The 17,758-nt window shown below is 46.3% G+C and overlaps 1 protein-coding gene across 9 annotated transcripts in view; it reads left to right on the top strand.

Moving 5' to 3' along the window:
• The window catches only part of CACNA1D (calcium voltage-gated channel subunit alpha1 D), a 292,709-nt gene that overhangs the window by 161,083 nt on the left and 113,868 nt on the right, over positions 1-17,758 (top strand). The window lies entirely within an intron of this gene.

The raw sequence follows: 17,758 nt of genomic DNA, 5'->3' as shown, positions 1-17,758 counted from the left end.
GTCGGGCAGAAATCATTGCTGTGGCTAGTTTGGGTTTAGCTCCTGTGGAGCATGGGCCTTTTTAGAGCGCAGAGGCACCTGGGCCAGGTCTGGAGCAGGGCGAGTTAGCGTACTGCCCCTCAGGTGTTACTTACAGAAGCCGAGATGGACTTGGAGAAACCTCGCGGACGCTGAGCACAGTATGTGCTCCGGGCTCTGCAGAGTGCTGGATGTAGTGGATTCGGTTTGAGGCCCGCGATCACCCTGAGGCTGCTTCTCTGGACATCCTCCAGGGCACTTGCACGGGCTCTGTTGTGCTTGTTTTCAGTCAGGTCCGACTCTCTGTGCTTTGTGTTTGAGGGTTTTCTTGGCGGAGATACTGGCGTGGTTGGCCATTTGCTTCTCCAGCTCATTTTACACCCAAGGAAACTGAGGCAAACAGGTTAAGTGGCTTGCTCAGGGTCACAAACTAGTAAGTGTCTGAGGTTGGATTTAAACTCAGGTCTTGCTGACTCCAGGCCCTGCCCGCCACCCACTTCGCCACCCAGCCGCCCCTTAGAGCCAGAGCTGAGGATGAGTCACCAGTATGAATTAATGGCCTGGATATTTCCTGCATGGCGCACTCCCAGCAGAGAGGCTCTCCTTCCTCCTGCTGGGGGGCCGGAGAGGTGTAGGTGCCATGTGTGATTTGTGCAGTTGGCCGCAAGCACAGAAGGCATCCCTCAAGTCTGCCGGGAGGGTGGGAACTTGGCTGAGGAAGGTCCAGGTCATTTACCTCAATGCCCCATAATGGAGCCTTCCCTCCTCTTGGTGATACACTTAATTGGCTTTCTGGAGGTTTCTGGAGGACCGTGACGGAATGAAGGATAGACCTGCACTGGCCTCTGTGGGGCTGTGCTTCCCAGCCTCGTGTCTCCCTCACAAGTGACTCCCAGTAGTTCTGGCCCAATATGGGGCTGGGGAGGGAAAATGGGACAGACAGCCTCTAGATTCTTGGAGGAAATTAGTTTGGGAAATGTAAGGGAAACCTGCAGTAGATTTTATTTTTTCTATTTTTTAAAATTAACATTTTAAAAATTTTCACTAGCATTTTATCCCTCTAACCACCTGCAAAGATAACTCCCAGCATCCACCCCTGTGAGAGCTTGAGTTCCATATTTTAAATTTGGTGTAGACTTTTAGAAAAGAGTGACGGGATTTAAGAAAAAGAATGAGAAGGATAGGAGAAAATCCTTCTACTCGGAGGGGACAGACACTTTCAAATTAGATGCTGTGTGTTTGTGGGCCGACAAGTTCCTTGGAGGGCCCTGACTTGGAAGAGAAGAGGAGGGAAAAGGCTAAAAAACAGAGGTGGGCCTGGCTCCAAGATACAGGGTGAGGGCAGCTGAGAAAGCCACGTGAGGAGAAGTCTGGCATCCTGCCGATAAAACTCGTGTTTGGCACTCATCCTTCTCAACAGCACGTGTGACTGCATGGCTCAGGCTAATCCTGAAATGAATTTTCACTCCTAGAGCTAAATACCCATTTAGAGTCGGTGAAATGATCCCTAAGAGGGAGAAACTAACCAGTGGGGGAGTCTACACTGGCTTCAGGAAAACCCTAAAGTACATAGTGAGGACTAGGATATTTATTTCATATCAACCCAGGCTTTAATAAATGAATATTCACTATAATTCAAAGAAAATTGATGTGTTCTTTGGATGGTAGAAATTAAGAATGGAGCATCTATTTTATAAAATGAGACTCATAATTTTTAATGCCATTTTAGTCACGCAGTATTCTCCTGGTTCTTTAAAGGACTTTCACATTTAAACCCAAACAGATTTAATGGCTGTCTAGGTCCCTGTTCCTACTCAGCAGCTCTTCATAGTTAGGTAAAATATCTTAATTTATTTTCTCTTTATAGTGATGGTTTGAGGTTTTCTTCTCTTTGTCCCCATTTGCTAAATTGCAGCAGTGTTACTGACCTTTTGAAGTTCATGAACATGAACATGAACATTAATGAACCTCCTGCCCAGCCTTCTCCAAAATCCCAATTTATCCATTTCATATCGACCAGGAAATAGGGCGCTTCTATTTGGTAGTACAATTACCATTGATACGAGCTTCTTTTTATGAAGCTGTGGCCTTCCCATAGGCCCTGGGCTCATTGATGATGATCTTATCTTTATATTATCTCCTTAAAACTATCATTGATGAGGATCTTATCCTTGTATTATCTCCTTAAAAATATCATTGATGAGGATCTTTATATTATCTCCTTAAAATATCATTGATGAGGATCTTATCCTTGTATTATCTCCTTAAAAATATCATTGATGAGAATCTTATCTTTATATTATCTCCTTAAAATATCATTGATGAGGATCTTATCCTTGTATTATCTCCTTAAAATATCATTGATGAGGATCTTATCCTTGTATTATCTCCTTAAAAATATCATTGATGAGGATCTTTATATTATCTCCTTAAAAAATATCATTGATGAGGATCTTATCCTTGTATTATCTCCTTAAAAATATTCAGGTGCCAGGATCCCACTATCTACTGTGCAGTTTGAAACTAGTTCCTATCTCTACTGATCCTGAAGAGCAAGAATTTTTTGAGAGTCTTGAGAGTTAAAAATCTTTCAACGGAGACTAGTAACAATTGTGGCACCATGATGATCCTTCAAAAATGCAATATTTTGTAACACAAGTAAGGGGAAAGAAAAAAAAGCCTTTTAAAAATCCTAGCAAACCACCTGAATTAATGTTTTAGTTGGTGCTCTTGATACTGGGGAAACTGTTCTATCTCAGATATAAGGGAATCCTATTTCCTGCTTTACACTGATGTTTGAGCTTGGAATGATTAACCAGCTTAATGTTGAATCCAAAATAGAAAATGCATTTTTTTTTTCTTCACATGCCCCTTTTCTTTATTGAACTAATTTTGTTAGATGCTAGGATTTATTGTAGCATGACAGTCACATTACATGTTATGCAACTCTTCAGATTTTCATAACCTTGAAGATTAGACTTTTCAGTAAATACCCAGTTACTAAACTCTGCCTCAAATATAATTATTTATGTGACTATAAGAAAAGAATAAGCACATGATAGATGAGGAGGAGGAAATCCTCTCCGAATAGAGATCTCAGAGCACTTGAGACCTCTGGAGAAATACTGACCTATATGGTTTTTTTCTCTCATCCTTCCTTTTGACGCTGAGAAGGGATTCATCCTGGAAATTATCCTAGCCAGGGATGAGGATGGGAGTCCTTCCCTCTCTTTGTGCCAATCTAGTGAAACCTGGGGACCCCTTGTCAGAATAATGTTTTATAAATTCATAAAATACAGAGGATTGCAAAGGAAAACATTAAGATACAGTTACAAAATATAAAAAAAAAAGTTTATAGATTCATTGAAAGACATTAGATTGACTGTTGGAAAGTTTCCTGAAACATTTTATATGTGACCTAGTGGATAGAAAACCAGGCCTGAAGACAGGAAAATTCCTTTTTAAAGGTCAAATCTGGCTTCAAATACTTGCTGGCTCTGTGACCCCCAGGTAAGTCGCCTCACCCTGTCTGCCTCGATTTTTCTTATCTGTAAAATTAGCTGGAGAAGGAAATGGCCAGTCCCTCTAGTATCTTTGGCCAGGAAAATCCCCATAGAGCATGGAGACTTGGGCGTGGTGACTGAGCTAACCTAGCAATCAAAAGCCTTGGTCCTGTCTTTGTGTATATTTGGGTTTTCTGAAGCACCTGGATAGCTTTAATTTATTTTGGGGCCATGAGGGCAGTGTCTGGGGGCAGACCACATCTGCACAATTACCCTTGAATCTCAGGCCATATTTTGTTAAGGTCTTTGGTCAAGGCAGCTTGTCCAGGGGAAGATGACCAGGAGAGTGGGAAGATTGGAAATCATGTCATTTAGGAATAAGTTAAGAGAATTAGAGAAATAGAGTCTGTAGAAAAAGGTTGTTTAAGTAGAAAAAGAGGAAATGTAAGGGAAGTGGGATATCATTGTTGACATAAAAGGTCTAAAGGACTCTTCCTTGTGGGAGGATTTGATTTGCTTTTTGTTTGGCTCCAGAGGGTAAAAGTAGGAAAAATGTGTGCAAGTGGCAGGCAGAAGGATTCAAGTTTGCCATCAGGAAAACCCCCTGACATTTAGCGTTGCCTTTATCCAGAAGGTTGGGCTTTTCGGTAGGTCCTGGGCTCCATTCATTGACTGGAGATTTTCAAACAGATTTTGGACTGGGTTTGTCACTTGTTGGATGTGTTGTAGATTTCCTGTTTCAGATAGACCTGGAACTAGGAGACTTCTGAGGGTCCTTCCAACCCTGAAATCCTGTAATTCTATTCTCCATTCTGGCTCATCATTTTAGTTTAGATCAAGAGTGAAGATGTTGGTGTATTGGTATAAACATCTGCCTGTGGAGCATGTGGGAAGCTGCCCCAAGAGACTGTTGAACCCAGATCCCAGGCCCATCATCTTACAGATCGGGAAAGTGGAGACTGAGATAAGAAGGGACAAGGGACTTGCCCAGAATTCCATGGGCAGAAGTAGAGTCAGCATTTGAACTCTTTGATCAGAGTTAGAATTTACTGAATGACCCAACTCAGAGTCTGTTAACAATGTCTATATAGAAAAAGGCCTCAGGGGGCAAGCCCAGGAAGTCTTAGATTTCATTCTGGAATGAACTATTTAGGAAGAACATTGACAGAAGTTGGAGAGCAACCCAAGGATGAGGCCCACAACAGCCTCCTACCATGGGCCTCCATGCTGGGCCTCATACCATGGGAGGGTCAGGGGAAAAAACTGGGGACGGTGATCCTGAAAAAATCAGAAGACTTGGAGGAGGGGGGAAAGGATGTTACCCATCCTAAAGTAGAAAAGTTTTCTCATGGAAGAGCCATTAGGAACCATAGATGGAAACTTCAAGGAGGCAGCTTTAGTCTGGATGTAAAGAAACAGTTTCCAAACAGTTAGAATCCCACCAGTGGCTACTTCAGGAGTTAGAGAAGTCCTTTTTGGAAGAGATCATTAAGGCCGGGCTGGATGATGGTCTCTTGGGGAACTTGTAGAACCCAGATACCAAACACAAGCCCACACTGCTCCTGAGTGCAGACGGACCAGGTTAAAATGTAATCGGGAAATATTTAACACAACAAATTAAAATTTTATCAAACAGATGATATTACACTTAAATTAATTTTAAATTCAATTTGCATTTAAAATTAAATAGATATTATGACATTTAAAATTAAGTCAATATACCACTGGGATTCTTCTTCACAGATTAGTGGTCCTTTTCTATTTGAGTTTGACAGCATGGGTGTGACAGAGGGGATTCTCCATCAGCTGGGGATGGAGAAGCTCTCAGTGCCTTTGGCTCTACTGTGCTGAGATTCTGTGATGCCTTGGGAGGGAGGGAGGGAGGGAGGGAGGGAGGGAGGGGAGGGGAGAGAGAGAGAGAGAGAGAGAGAGAGAGAGAGAGGAGAGAGAGAGAGAGAGAGAGAAGAGAGAGAGAGAGAGAGAGAGAGAGAGAGAGAGAGAGAGAAAGAAAGAAAGAAAGAAAGAAAGAAAGAAAGAAAGAAAGAAAGAAAGAAAGAGAGAAAGAAAGAAAGAGAAAGAGAGAAAGAGAAAGAAAGAAAGAAAGAGAAAAAGAGAGAGAGAAAGAAAGAAAGAGAGAAAGAAAGAAAGAAAGAAAGAAAGAAAGAAAGAAAGAAAGAAAGAAAGAAAGAAAGAAAGAAAGAAAGAAAGAAAGAAAGAAAGAAAGAAAGAAAGAAAAGAAAGGAAGGAAGGAAGGAAGGAAGGAAGGAAGGAAGGAAGGAAGGGGAAGGAAGGAAGGAAGGAAGGAAGGAGGAAGGAAGGAAGGAAGGAAGGAAGGAAGGAAGGAAGGAAGGAAGGAAGGAAGGAAGAAGGAAGGAAGGAAGGAAGGAAGGAGAGGAAGGAAGGAAGGAAGGAAGGAAGGAAGGAAGGAAGGAAGGAAGGAAGGAAGGAAGGAAGAGAAGGAAGGAAGATGAGAGAAATGTCATAGCAGGAAGAGCTCAAGGAGCCCCGTCCCAGTAAGATGTCCTCTGGAGGCTCAGACAGACACAGCCTAATTGGCAGGACAGTGACTGCTTGTCACTGCCTCCTGGGCACTTGGCAGGGTCCCGGGCCAAGAGGCTTCTGAGGTCAGCTACACCCACCCTTGTCACTTCAGGATTCTGAGGTACTTGAATTTTGAAGAACATCGTACTTGAGGATGGTATTATTTTTAGCAGAAATTGTAGTCACAGATTTCTGACTTGATTCAGCATTAATTTCTGGTTCATCAGCACTTGCTATCAAACAGCATCTGAAAAGTCAAGGATTTACAGAGTCACTCAGATTTCCTTTCTTCTTAACAGAGCAGATGTCACCACTCAGACGCATGTTTGTTTTTTTGTTCTCCTTTTTTCCCTTGACCTACATTACCCAACACTACGCGTCCCTGGAAGGGAGGAAAACAGCCAGAGAAATTCTCTGAGTTAGTTAGCTGAACGGTGATGGTTTCCAGGCCAGCCCTAAACAGGCCATGTATAGATGCGGGTCTGCTAAAAATGTCAGAATGTAAACTGAGCCGAGGAACCTAGGCTTGCACACTTGATTGGATGGAGGAAATTCCTCCTTGCAAGTGAATTTTTGGAGATTTTAAGCGTAATGTCTTTAATTTTTTGCTGAGCCTCAGGTTACTTTAGAAATCCTGCCAAATCTCTGAGCAGTTTTTCAGACATATGCAGCTGCTTTTGACTTAACAATGGAGATTTTTCTAGCACTATTAAAATCTGGAAACTTGAAAGTCTATTTTAAACTTTTCTCATTGTCCATGATGAGTACTTGAAAAAAGCTGAAAGTCATGAAACCCTTTACCAGAAAACTCGTTCTGAAATCCTGGCCAAAAAACAAATGGGTGCCTTTACTTTGGGAAATCATGATGGCCGATCATGTCTCTGAGTGATCATAGTTAACAGGATAAAGACTCCTGGCTTTGCTGGATTCCTATGGACTAGTTGAAGCTGTATTTCAAACCACAGAGACACTTTCTGGGTTAGTCTGTGTCTCCTCTCTATTTTGGAGGCCTCGTCATGTAGGTATGCCTCCGGGCTCTGTTCTGGACCCCCTTTTTTCTTTTTACTCTCACGTGCTCTCGTCAGCTCCTGTGACTACAGTTATAACTTATATAAAGACTAGATCTCTTGAGCTTACTCTAATCCAGTGGTCCCGAAACTTTTTAAATAGGGGGCCAGTTCACTGTCCCTCAGACTGTTGGAGGCCGGACTATAGTAAAAACAAGAACTCTCACTCTGTCTTCGCCCCTCAGCCCATTTGCCATAACCCGGCGGGCCGCATAAACGTCCTCAGCCGGCCGCATCTGGCCCACGGGCCGTAGTTTGAGACCTCCTGCTCTAATCTCTCTCCTGCTTTCTGGCTCCATATCACCAACTACCCTTGGGCCCTTGCGAGTGGCCCGTTCCATTTGTTGTGGCCCACTTGTTTCAGTCACGTCCAGTTCTTCATGATGCCATTTGGGGCTTCCTGCACAAAAGATACTGGAGTGGTTTTTGCCTTTTCCTTCTCCAGTTCGATTTACAAATGAGGAACCGAGGCAAGGAGGGCAAAGTGACTTATCTAGAGTCCGTGGCTAAGTGTCTGAGGCCAGAATGGCCACAAGGACTAATCCCTCTCCCCAATTTCTCTATCACTGCCCTTGGCGACATTGTGGTCTTAATCACCAGGGTTTAAGATCTTGGTGTAACCTTTGAGGCCTTGTTTGTAAAGAGTGATAGCGCGTACTCCGAACTCCTCCCCGTTTCTGAAGCTTTGCCAGCACAGCAGAGGGATGGCACCCCCACCATATAAGCACACGCCATTGAATGGAGGGAACCCTGATGGACAGGGGAGCTGCCAGGGTAGATCTTTAGTTTCTTGCTACCCGAAGGCCCTCATGTGAGCATTTACCCCTGGAGATGTGGAGAGTGAATGGCATTTGTGAGCTTTCTGTAATTAATTAGATTACTTAATTAATTATATAGTCTTTCTTTTCTGGAAAAGGAACTTTGTTTTAATTTGATTTATCGGATTTATCTTAACTGTGCACCGATTAAAAATGAGAAGTATTCAGTCAACAATTTGAAAGGAAGTAGGAGCAGTTTTAGTGACATTTGGTGAGATTATCAAGGGCCTCCCTCTTCTGGAAAGGTCTGTGTGACAATCCCGAGTCTTGAAACGGGGACCCAAGTGTCCAGGTGGAATCCTGGAGCTGCTTCCTTAAAAGATTCCTCTCCCGGGCCAGAGTTGGAATTTAAGTACTAGCTGTTACTTCCCCCGGATAGAGATCAACTCATCGTCTAGACACGGCAGTCTAACTTTTAGACAGGGGAGAGAAATGAGGACATTCTATGATATTCATAGGGCTGCGAAAATCAAAATTTCATGAGATTTTTAAAAATGTTGTTACATTTATGACTTTTCTTTTTTCAGTCTTATTTCCCAGTAGCAAAGGAGGGCTAGAAGCTGTCACAGAGTATAAAAGAAATCATTTCAGTAACATGAAACAAAAAATAGCTTTAGCACAAAATCAAAACAACTAGGATAGTGAAATAAAAGGTTGATTGGAGAAAAAAATCTTTGCATAAATTATCTCTGCTAAGAGTTTGATAGTTAGCAGATAAAAGAAACTAGAACAAATATAGGAGACCATGAATTTTGAAATATATAAACAAAGGGATCAGCAGTGGGGGATGGAGAATCGGGCTTTCATGGCAGCCAGGGGTCCAGAGTCACTCCAATAGGGAGGGCCTCTGCCCCCTGGAATCCTTTATTCCTTCCTAACGTTTCCGTCTCCAAGAAGGACTTCCTGATCCTCCCTGCCCAGCCCCTTGGACTTCGCCTTCCCCAGTGTCCTTCTCCCCAGTTTGTCTGTTGAGTCCGTAGCTATCTGGGTATAGTTGTCTCTCCTCCATTAGACTCTAAGATCCTAAATTTGTATCACCCTCTGGATGATTTGAGAGGAAGAGGGAACCAGAAGGACCTCTCAGCCATTGGACTCAATTTTTTCATAAAATACGAGGCAAGGTCCTCAGCTGAGAGGGCGGGAGGCGGGGAATCGTGGGAGTTTTCCATGTTTCCAACTCTAGCACTGGGCCAAGCACAAAGTGAGCACTGGAAAAGTGCTTATTGATTAATGAATAACCAGACTATAACAAAACGACAAACTCAATGATCATCGCCTTTTCTGTAGTGATAAAGTCACTGAAAAGGAAGTATAAGTCTAAGAATCTCCCCACTTTTATACCGTATGTAATTATTTTAGTTCTCGTGACTTTAAAAGTGAGAATCTCTGTGGAATCGTATCAACAGGGACCTACTTCCCAGAGCCATCCAAAGGGATCTTACTGTTCAGGGAGGACGTTTCAGGGCCTGATTCTCTGAGGGCAGCTCCGAGCCTCACCTGCTATTCCTCTAAAGTCTTTAATCAGAGACTGAACACTCACTGATATTCAGGAAGCCGTATTTTATAATGAAATTTAGAGAGGGAAAAATAGTGTTTTGGCAAAACCAATGAACCTGTGCCAGTTGTGTCTGATGTAGTCTCGTAGTTCCTCCAACTGTGTGAAGGAAAAAACGTGTATTCTCTCAATTCCTCTCCAGGCTAAGTTTAATCATTATAATTACAGAACATTCAGCTTTGTGAGGTAGTTAGGGTTTTTTCCCTATTTATATTACTGCAATTACTAGATACATTGTTTTCTTGGTTTTCATTGACTTCATTCATATACATTTTAAAATGTATGTGTATATATATATATATATATATATTTATATATATATATGTATTTTTATGTATGTATATATATATATATTATTTTCCAAAACAACTCTTATTGCTTCATTATTTCTTACAATGCAATAATATCCCACTAAATACATGTAGGTAAATTCACTTAGCCTCTCCCAGACTATAGACATTTATTTGCTTCAATCAATCAATAAGCACTTATTAAGCACCTATAATGTGCCTATAGATATTTATTTGCTTCAATCAATGAATAAGCACTTATTAAGCACCTATGTTGTGCTCTCTTTTGAGATGCCTTTCTCCGCCCCGATGTCCCTCTCTAAAGCTGCCCGCTCCTTGCAGGGAGCTCTCTGGAGACCTGCTCCATGTCCTCAGGAGAGCTGCTTCATAAACGTCGCACTTGCAGCTTAGCTATTTCCCTTTCCCTCCTACTTTCTGACCCTTATTGATGACCCAGACTCCCTGACCTCCTTTTCTCTGACTAGCTACATTTCCATTCATTCTCTTGACTCACTACTAAGAGGGGAGTTGGATGCTCCTCACTCCCACCTGGCACCCAGGTTCTCCCCCTGACCTCTCACTCACGAGCCTCTCCTCCGCGTCAGTGACTTCAGTGCTTGGCTCACAGTCCTTCTCTTCCTCATTTTGAGGGAATTTGATCTGCATAGGGATCCTTCCTCAGACACTTTACCTCCCTTTCTGTTTGCTCATTTCCCGCGACCTCGTCCTCGGCCACAGTCACCCTCAGCAAGGCCACGTCCACGGTCACGAATGTGAAATCTCCTTCTCTATCACCAGCTAGTGGCATTCTGCCTCTGCCTCGCAGCCCCAAACCCTGCTTCCGTTCTTTCCCAGCCCATCAGCACAGCACAAGCAGTCCCCCCTCCCTTCTCCCTCTGTACTCTTGGGAGCTACTTCCCGCTGCCCGCTTCTGAGACCCTTTTCTCTTATCTCCTCACTGGTCTTAACCTGTAAAGCCTCAGCTTTGGCTCATTCCCACTGCCCTTTATATTTGTTCCTTCCCCCATTAGAGCAAAACTGGAAAATCACAAAAACAGCCTGACTCGGTGCTCTTACAGATGTTTGTCACATAACCTCCCCTGAACCCTCCCAGGCAAGGCAAGCCCTGATACCTCCCTAACTAATTCACTAACAAACCTTTCCTCCTCCTTACACCTTCCATGCCTCCCTCCACCTGGGTCATCCAAGCTGGCAACTCTGCTTCATATTTTACTGAAAAAGTGGAGAATGGTTCCTGAGCGTGGCCTCCTCCCCTCCCGGTCTCCCATTACCTTCTGCCTCTACCTGTCCTTTCATGCATTTCTCACATGGCCTTCTCTTTTCTAGGGCAAACTCAGCAGGCACGCGTGATCCCACGCCCTGCTGCTCTCTTCTGCTGCAGATTGCTCCCTCTGTTCCTCCCAGTTCTTACTCTTCTCTTCAGTCTCTGTATACTTTTCCCCACCACCTGCAGAGAACTCTCCCTTGGGCCTTCCAAACCTGTAGATGACCACCCCCCATCTCTCCTCCCTCTGCCACTGATTCCCTGAGAGGCCGTCTCCCCGAGGCTGCTTCTTCCTCCTCTGCTTTCTGGCTTCAGCTTCACCATCCAACGGAAGCGCTCTCTCCAAAGTTACTCATCTGTTCATCGTCACATCGAATGAGGCTTTCTCGCTCTCGTCCTTTGCCCCTGCAGCGTCGGACACCGCCGATCACTTCTCTCCTTGATAATTTCTTCTCACTGGGTTTTCAGAACACCTTTCTCTTGGTTTCCCTCTCCCCTGAGAGGAGTACTTCTCAGTCTCCTCCACTGTATCTTCATCTAGATTACCCCCCCTCGGACCTGGGCCTTCCTCTCCCCTCCTGTTGTCTTGTTTCGCTTGGGAATCTCTTTAGCTTCTATGACTCAGGTAACAGCTTGACCCTAATCCTCAGACCCAACCTCTCTGTGAACCATCTCAAGCTTCCCTTCAGCTCTCTCTTCTGACCAGGAACCCCAAACCAAGAGCTCCCCACAAGTGCCCGTAGCCAGCAGCATCCCTGGCCCTTTGCCTCTGCACTCCCAGTGTGCTGGTTCCTTCTGGTCCAGGGCGGTGTCTCGGCAACACAGCTGGGCCTGGTGTTCCCAATCTCTCAAGGTTCCCAGTGAACGGTCCAGGAGGTCAAAGTCTCTGTGGTTCCTGCTGAGGCTCCAGCTCCCCCCCCAGCTCCACCCCCCCAGGGCTCCCCACTTGGTGCTTCTGTGAAACTAGCCCCGGGGGTGTCTGCACTTCAGATAGGTTAATCCCAGACCAGGTCTTTCTTCAGATCTTGTCAGGTTGTGTCAGGAAGAGCCCAGTTCTGCCCCAGGTCTTCTTGATTTTCAGAATCTGTGTTCACCTGAGGCACAAATTTGTTCTATTTCCAGGAAAACTAGGGAGAACTTGAAATTTATCAACCTACCTTTGCCATCTTCCCAGAATCCTCCCCTGAATTAGCAAACTATTGAAATGTTCAGAGTCTGCACCCGGGTGCTGGCTGTGGGAATGGAGAGACACTGAGGCAAGAGAAACACGATTTGTCACCTAATCATGAGACAGTGTAAAGCGTCAAGCATGGACCTAAAACTGCCAGTCTAAGTGACTAGAAGGACGTCGGGGGTCTTGATCAAAATAGAAGATAGAGGAAAGAAGTGGATTTTTTTGGGGGGGAAATCTGTTTCTTAGACAGTTTTTCATGTAGGACTAGTGCTCAGGGGAGGGAGGATGTATAGATTTCAGTGTTGTCATAGTGAGATGATCATTAAACTCATGGAAAGTGAGCAAGTCGCCCAGGAAAAGAGCAGAAACTAAAAAAAGAACAGGGTTTAGGACAAAACCTTTGGGAACATTGAGGGGTCGGCAAGGATTATGACTGAACAAAGGAGCCCAAGAAGGACTGGACAGGCAGTTAGGAGGAAGACCAGTGCCATGGAAGCCCAGGCAGGAGAGCCTGGGGCCCGGGAGAAAAGGATTAAGAGCGTGGGCCGCGGTGGATCAGCCAGGAGGGGCAAGAACTGAGAGCAGGCCTGGCTATGGTCAGTGAATCCAAGGTGGGCTGAGACAATAGTGAGCAGGGGGTCGAAACAGTAAGCAGCTGTTTTAGCAAGTTAAAAACCAGAGAGTTTCCTGGCTTCACAAACACGGCGCTGTAGGCAGAGATAAAACGGCCTACGCCAAAGGGACCTCATCTTCAGGACTGTTTTCTACTTCAGAGATCCTTTATGCATCAGCCTGCCCTCCTCCTCCTAGCAGAAAGGGGGCTGGATTTTGAGGTGTTTCCTTTTCCCTTTTCCGGTTGTCCGATCTCTCCTCTTCTACCTGTTTTTCCTTATTGCCAGTTTACCCAAGATCCCTCTTTGTGCCAGGCCAACTTTCCCATCACAACAGTATGTGTAAAGTTTCTCCCTCCTAGATTATAAAGGGCTATAGATTATACGTTATACTATCAGAGATTATAGAGGCCAGTCTGTCCCACTTCCTCCTTTTGGAATGGTTCAGTTGTGTCCAACCACCCTGGGATTTTCGTAGTGGATATGGAGAGGTTTACCATTTCCTTCTCCAGCTCATTTTACAGATGAGGAGACTGAGGCTCACACAGAGTAAGCAGCTTGCCCGAGGTCCTACATCTAGTGTCTGAGGCCAGATTTAAGGGGGGGACTTCCTGATTACAGGCCCTGTGCTCTAGCCACTGCTCCACCCAGCCGCTCCCCACTTCCTTACTTTACAAACTGAGGCCTGGGAAGGGAGCGATAGCTCACTTAAGTCATCTTAAGTTTCTCGTCACTAGTGAATGGAAGATGAAGGGCCAAGTCCCTGGAACCCGCCTTCAGGGCTGTTTTTGGTGGCAGGCCGAGGGCATACTGTGCCCACTGCAGCTCCCCTGGTGGGGCAGCTTCCAAGTGTCTAGGAGGACCCTAGAATGCGAATGTCTCTTTTTCCTTTCATGTCCTGAATACATCCTAGGTAACCTGCCGCTTTTCTGTCCTTTCAGTAAGGTGTCTGGCTCCTTCCCGGCACGGGTCCCCGTCCCGGCCGTCTCAGTCAGGGGCCAAATGAGTCAGACTCTGCCATCGCACACATCTCTCCCCCGTTCTGTCGGAAGGGAGTAAAGTGGAAGGGTTTGGGGGCTGTGGCGGGCCTCCCCGTGGGTCCGTGCCCTCTCACGTGGCTGCCTGGTTTATTTTGATGTTTTTTTGCATTGGTCTTGCTGCCATCTTCTGTATAACAATGGAACTCCCAACATTTAACCTGAAGAGCTTACAGTGGCTGACTTACTCAAGGAGGAGAAAAAGAAACGGATGCTGTGCTGTGGCCGCCGCCGCCGCCACCACCGCCACGCCGAAGACCATGGTAACCGGCCAGCTCTGTGTGTTTGGACATTGAGGTGCCTTCCTGGTAACCGCTTTCCCTGGAATCTCTGACTGATTTTCCTTCCTGAATGAGCTTCCCGTGGAAGCAGCGTGTGCTAGCTTGTGCATGCACTTCCTTCCCGTGATTGAATTGCTTGTTTTAACTCAGTGATTGCAGTGCTCTGGAAGTTTGCTTTTCTCTCCAGCTTTCCCTTTAAAAGTGCTTGGACTTTGAGAATGCAGTGTCGGGGTTCAGCTGTTAAAGAAGCAGGGGCGCTGCGACAACCTCCTTCCTGAAGCAGCCTTTCCGCACCTTTTCCTCAGTAGTGCAAAACTCATTTCTTTTTTCGGGCCAAAGCTTCTGGTTCTAGGGAAGTGGACCGATTTCCCTCCAGGATACTTCCCGTTGTTTCCATCCATCCAGAAAGCGATCCATTTTAGCGCAGAAAGGAGTGTGGGGAAATGATGCGTCATCTCCTACGTCTTTGTCCCAAATGCTGGAACCAGGAGTTTGCTCCCCTTTAGCAAGCATCCTCTGAGAGCCCCTTATGGGCCGGGGGCTGGGGGGAGACAAACGCATGACGCTCCTCCTCATCCTGGGTGGGACTCACCACATGGATAGACCGCTAGACACACACACACACACATGTGCAGGGCACACACACACACACACACACACACGGGCACACACGGCATGAGCGCTTGTGTAGACTGGGAAGTTTGCCAAGCTATTCCCATTTGACTGTTGAGGACACTGAGACAGATAGAAGCTGTGACTTGCCCAGGGTCACACCAGTAGGAAGTGTCTGAGCTGGATCTAGCCCCCTGGGCCATCGAGCTACTCCTAAGGATCTCCTGAGGGAGAATGCAGGGCATCCGAGAGGTTTCAGAGGCGACGGGTTCTAAGCTGGCTAAGGAGCTCTCAGGCCCAGGAAGCCAAGAGCTCAGCCAGATAGTGTCTTCCCTAGGCCCAGCCTGCAGCCGCTTTGGCGGACAAACTGCTGAAAACTGGCACCTAGTTCCAGTCCGAACTTTGACGTCTGTGCAAACCCTGAGCTTTAAGTTTCTAAAAGGACACCTGGGATTGCACCAGCAGAAAGGCGGCCCGGGGCTGACTCTGAGTGGCGCGGCTTTGTAGGCAGAGAGCTTCCGAGAGAGCTCCGTCCGATTCTCACGTCTATGGGGCAGTGCCTCACGGACCCAGAGTCCTCCAGCCGGGGCGGATTCGCACCCACTCAATGCCTCAGTAGGAAGAGAAAGACTCGGCAAACACGGAGTCAAAATCCATCAGGTATTTAGCAGCGGCTGGCCACTTAGCAATCACAGGCCTGGCCTTGGTCTGTGGGAAGTGGGGACGGGTGTGTGACCTTAGCTGCTGTAGTGCTCAAAGGGACAGCCCCGTGTGCCTTCTTTTGTGAGGGTAGAAGAATGTCTCCGTTAGAAGGCATTTCAGAGAGCATCTGCTCCCAATTCTACATGTTATAAAATGAGGGAACTGAATCCTAGAAGGGAAGAACTTGGCCGAAGACCACGCAGCTAATTATTGTTAGAACTCCAGCTTAAACCCAAGAGATTCACACTCTTCCTATCTATACTCTCTTAGAAATCAATCAGTCAGCACTTATTAAGTACCTACTATTTGCCAAATGGATCTTAGGTCCTGAAATAGTTCCTGCCCTCAAGGAGCTTACATTCTTGTGATAAATAGACATAGAGGACCATATACAAATATGAAAAGAAAAGAAATTTTTTTCTCTGTGACCTGAATAGCAGCCTGTGTTTTCCTGGGGCTGGTTCCAGCTTTGTACACTTGGTAGAGGCTGGTTTTCCTTCCCGAAGAGAAGGTCAGGGGATTCTGGGAATACCTGCTTTCATCCGGTGCAGACTGGGGAGAGGGAAACATTCTATGAAGTAGTGGAAGCAGGCTTGCAGAGCAAAGATGTGGAAGGAAAAGCATCCATGGGGGCAGAAGGGCCTGGGGGGCTTTGTCAGGAAGCTGGAGAGTCAGCCAAGAGAGGCTGGGCTCTGCTCCTTGGCTCGCTCTGGGGAAAGGGCAGTCCCTTCAGTGTCATAGGTCAATCTTTCCCTTTTGGTTTTTTCTTCCAGTTGTTGCCCTATGACAGTGGTCCTCAAACTTTGTAAATAGGGGCCAGGTCACTGTCCCTCAGACTGTGGGAGGGCCGGACTATAGTAAAGCTCACACTCCGTCTCCGCCCCTCAGCCCATTTGCCATCACCCAGCAGGCCACATGAACATCCTCAGCTGCCGCATCTGGCCCTCGGGCCGTAGTTTGAGCACTCCTGCCCTATGAAGTCCCAGAGCTGCACATGACACTTTTCTCTGCAGCTGCTCCCTCTTACTCTGTTACAGAATGTGTTTCTTTCAGAGCTTCTGGACCCTCTCAAGCCCACCTGCCAGTCCCGAGGGTTTAGGGGTAGAAGTCCTCAGAACGGAGGGAAAGCCCCCAGATGGAAGTCAGGCCGCAAACCCTTTACATCATGATGGAGAGGGGAATTTTGTAGCCTTTGCAAAATTAGCTACCATCTACTTAACTTCTGAAATTATACACAATTATCAAATTAAGTTGTCGATACTTAACAGAGCAAGGATGATTAACCCAGCACCTCAGATAAATCATCTCTGAAAGCTACTAATAGGAAATATAGATCAATGATACATGCCAAGTGTAAAGCTAGAACAATCCGTAGTGGCCATTTAGTACAGTCTCTTTATTTCATCAGTGAGGAACTGACAAGAAACAGATCTGGGAGGTTAAGGGAGAGTCTTGCCCACAGCTTCGAGGGGTTTCCCTCTGGCCTGCCAGGGCTTCTGCTCTCCCAGGCAGAGCTTGCTTGATGATGGCATTCAGCTCCAGTGCCATCGTGGCATATGGTGGGTCCCCTCAGCTGCTAGTGCCCGGTGCACTGGGCCACAAAGGGCCTGGGACTTGGCTTTGTCCAAGTTTTATACACAACTACGTGTGTGTGTGTGTGTGTGTGTGTGTGTGTGTGTGCCTGTGTGCACGTGCACACATTTTGGTGGCTTTTATGAAACCAAACAAAAATCAGTATCCTTGGAAAGGTCCCTGCATTCCCTGTATGTGCAAGCTGCCCTCCCGGCCTCCTCCCCTCTCCCCCTGAGACCGACTCCGCAGTTCACCATTTTTATGACTCAGTAAACTCCCTTTGCCTGACTGCATGGGAGAGTTTAGCGGCTCTTCAGAAAACAAGGGCAGATCCCTGCAGATGGGGGCAAAGCAGGTCACCCAGCAAACGGGGCAGTGCCAGGGATGTGGCAGTCAGCGTTGCCAGTGCAGGGGAACAGTCACGTCGAGAGGAGATCGGTGTTTGCGAGGATGCCCTAGCACACCAGAGGGGCAGATTGACTCTCCGGCATCTGTGACTTCTATAACTCGTTCTCTTTAGGCTTTGGGGAAAGCTGTAGTGGTTACCATAGTAACTCCCCATCCATGGGATGCGGGCTTCGTGGCATCCTCTCCTTCCAAACTTTTGTCTTAAAGAGGATGGACTCTTGTCTACCCATGGGATCCGTTGCTTTGTTGCTGCAGGGTGATCTGCTTGCTTCTGGAACCCTTTT

The sequence above is a fragment of the Sminthopsis crassicaudata genome, chromosome 1, assembly GCF_048593235.1.
Source record: "Sminthopsis crassicaudata isolate SCR6 chromosome 1, ASM4859323v1, whole genome shotgun sequence".
NCBI lineage: Eukaryota > Metazoa > Chordata > Mammalia > Dasyuromorphia > Dasyuridae > Sminthopsis > Sminthopsis crassicaudata.
The sequence above is the reverse complement of the archived record's forward strand: the minus strand, read 5'-3'. Positions and strand labels throughout refer to the sequence as shown.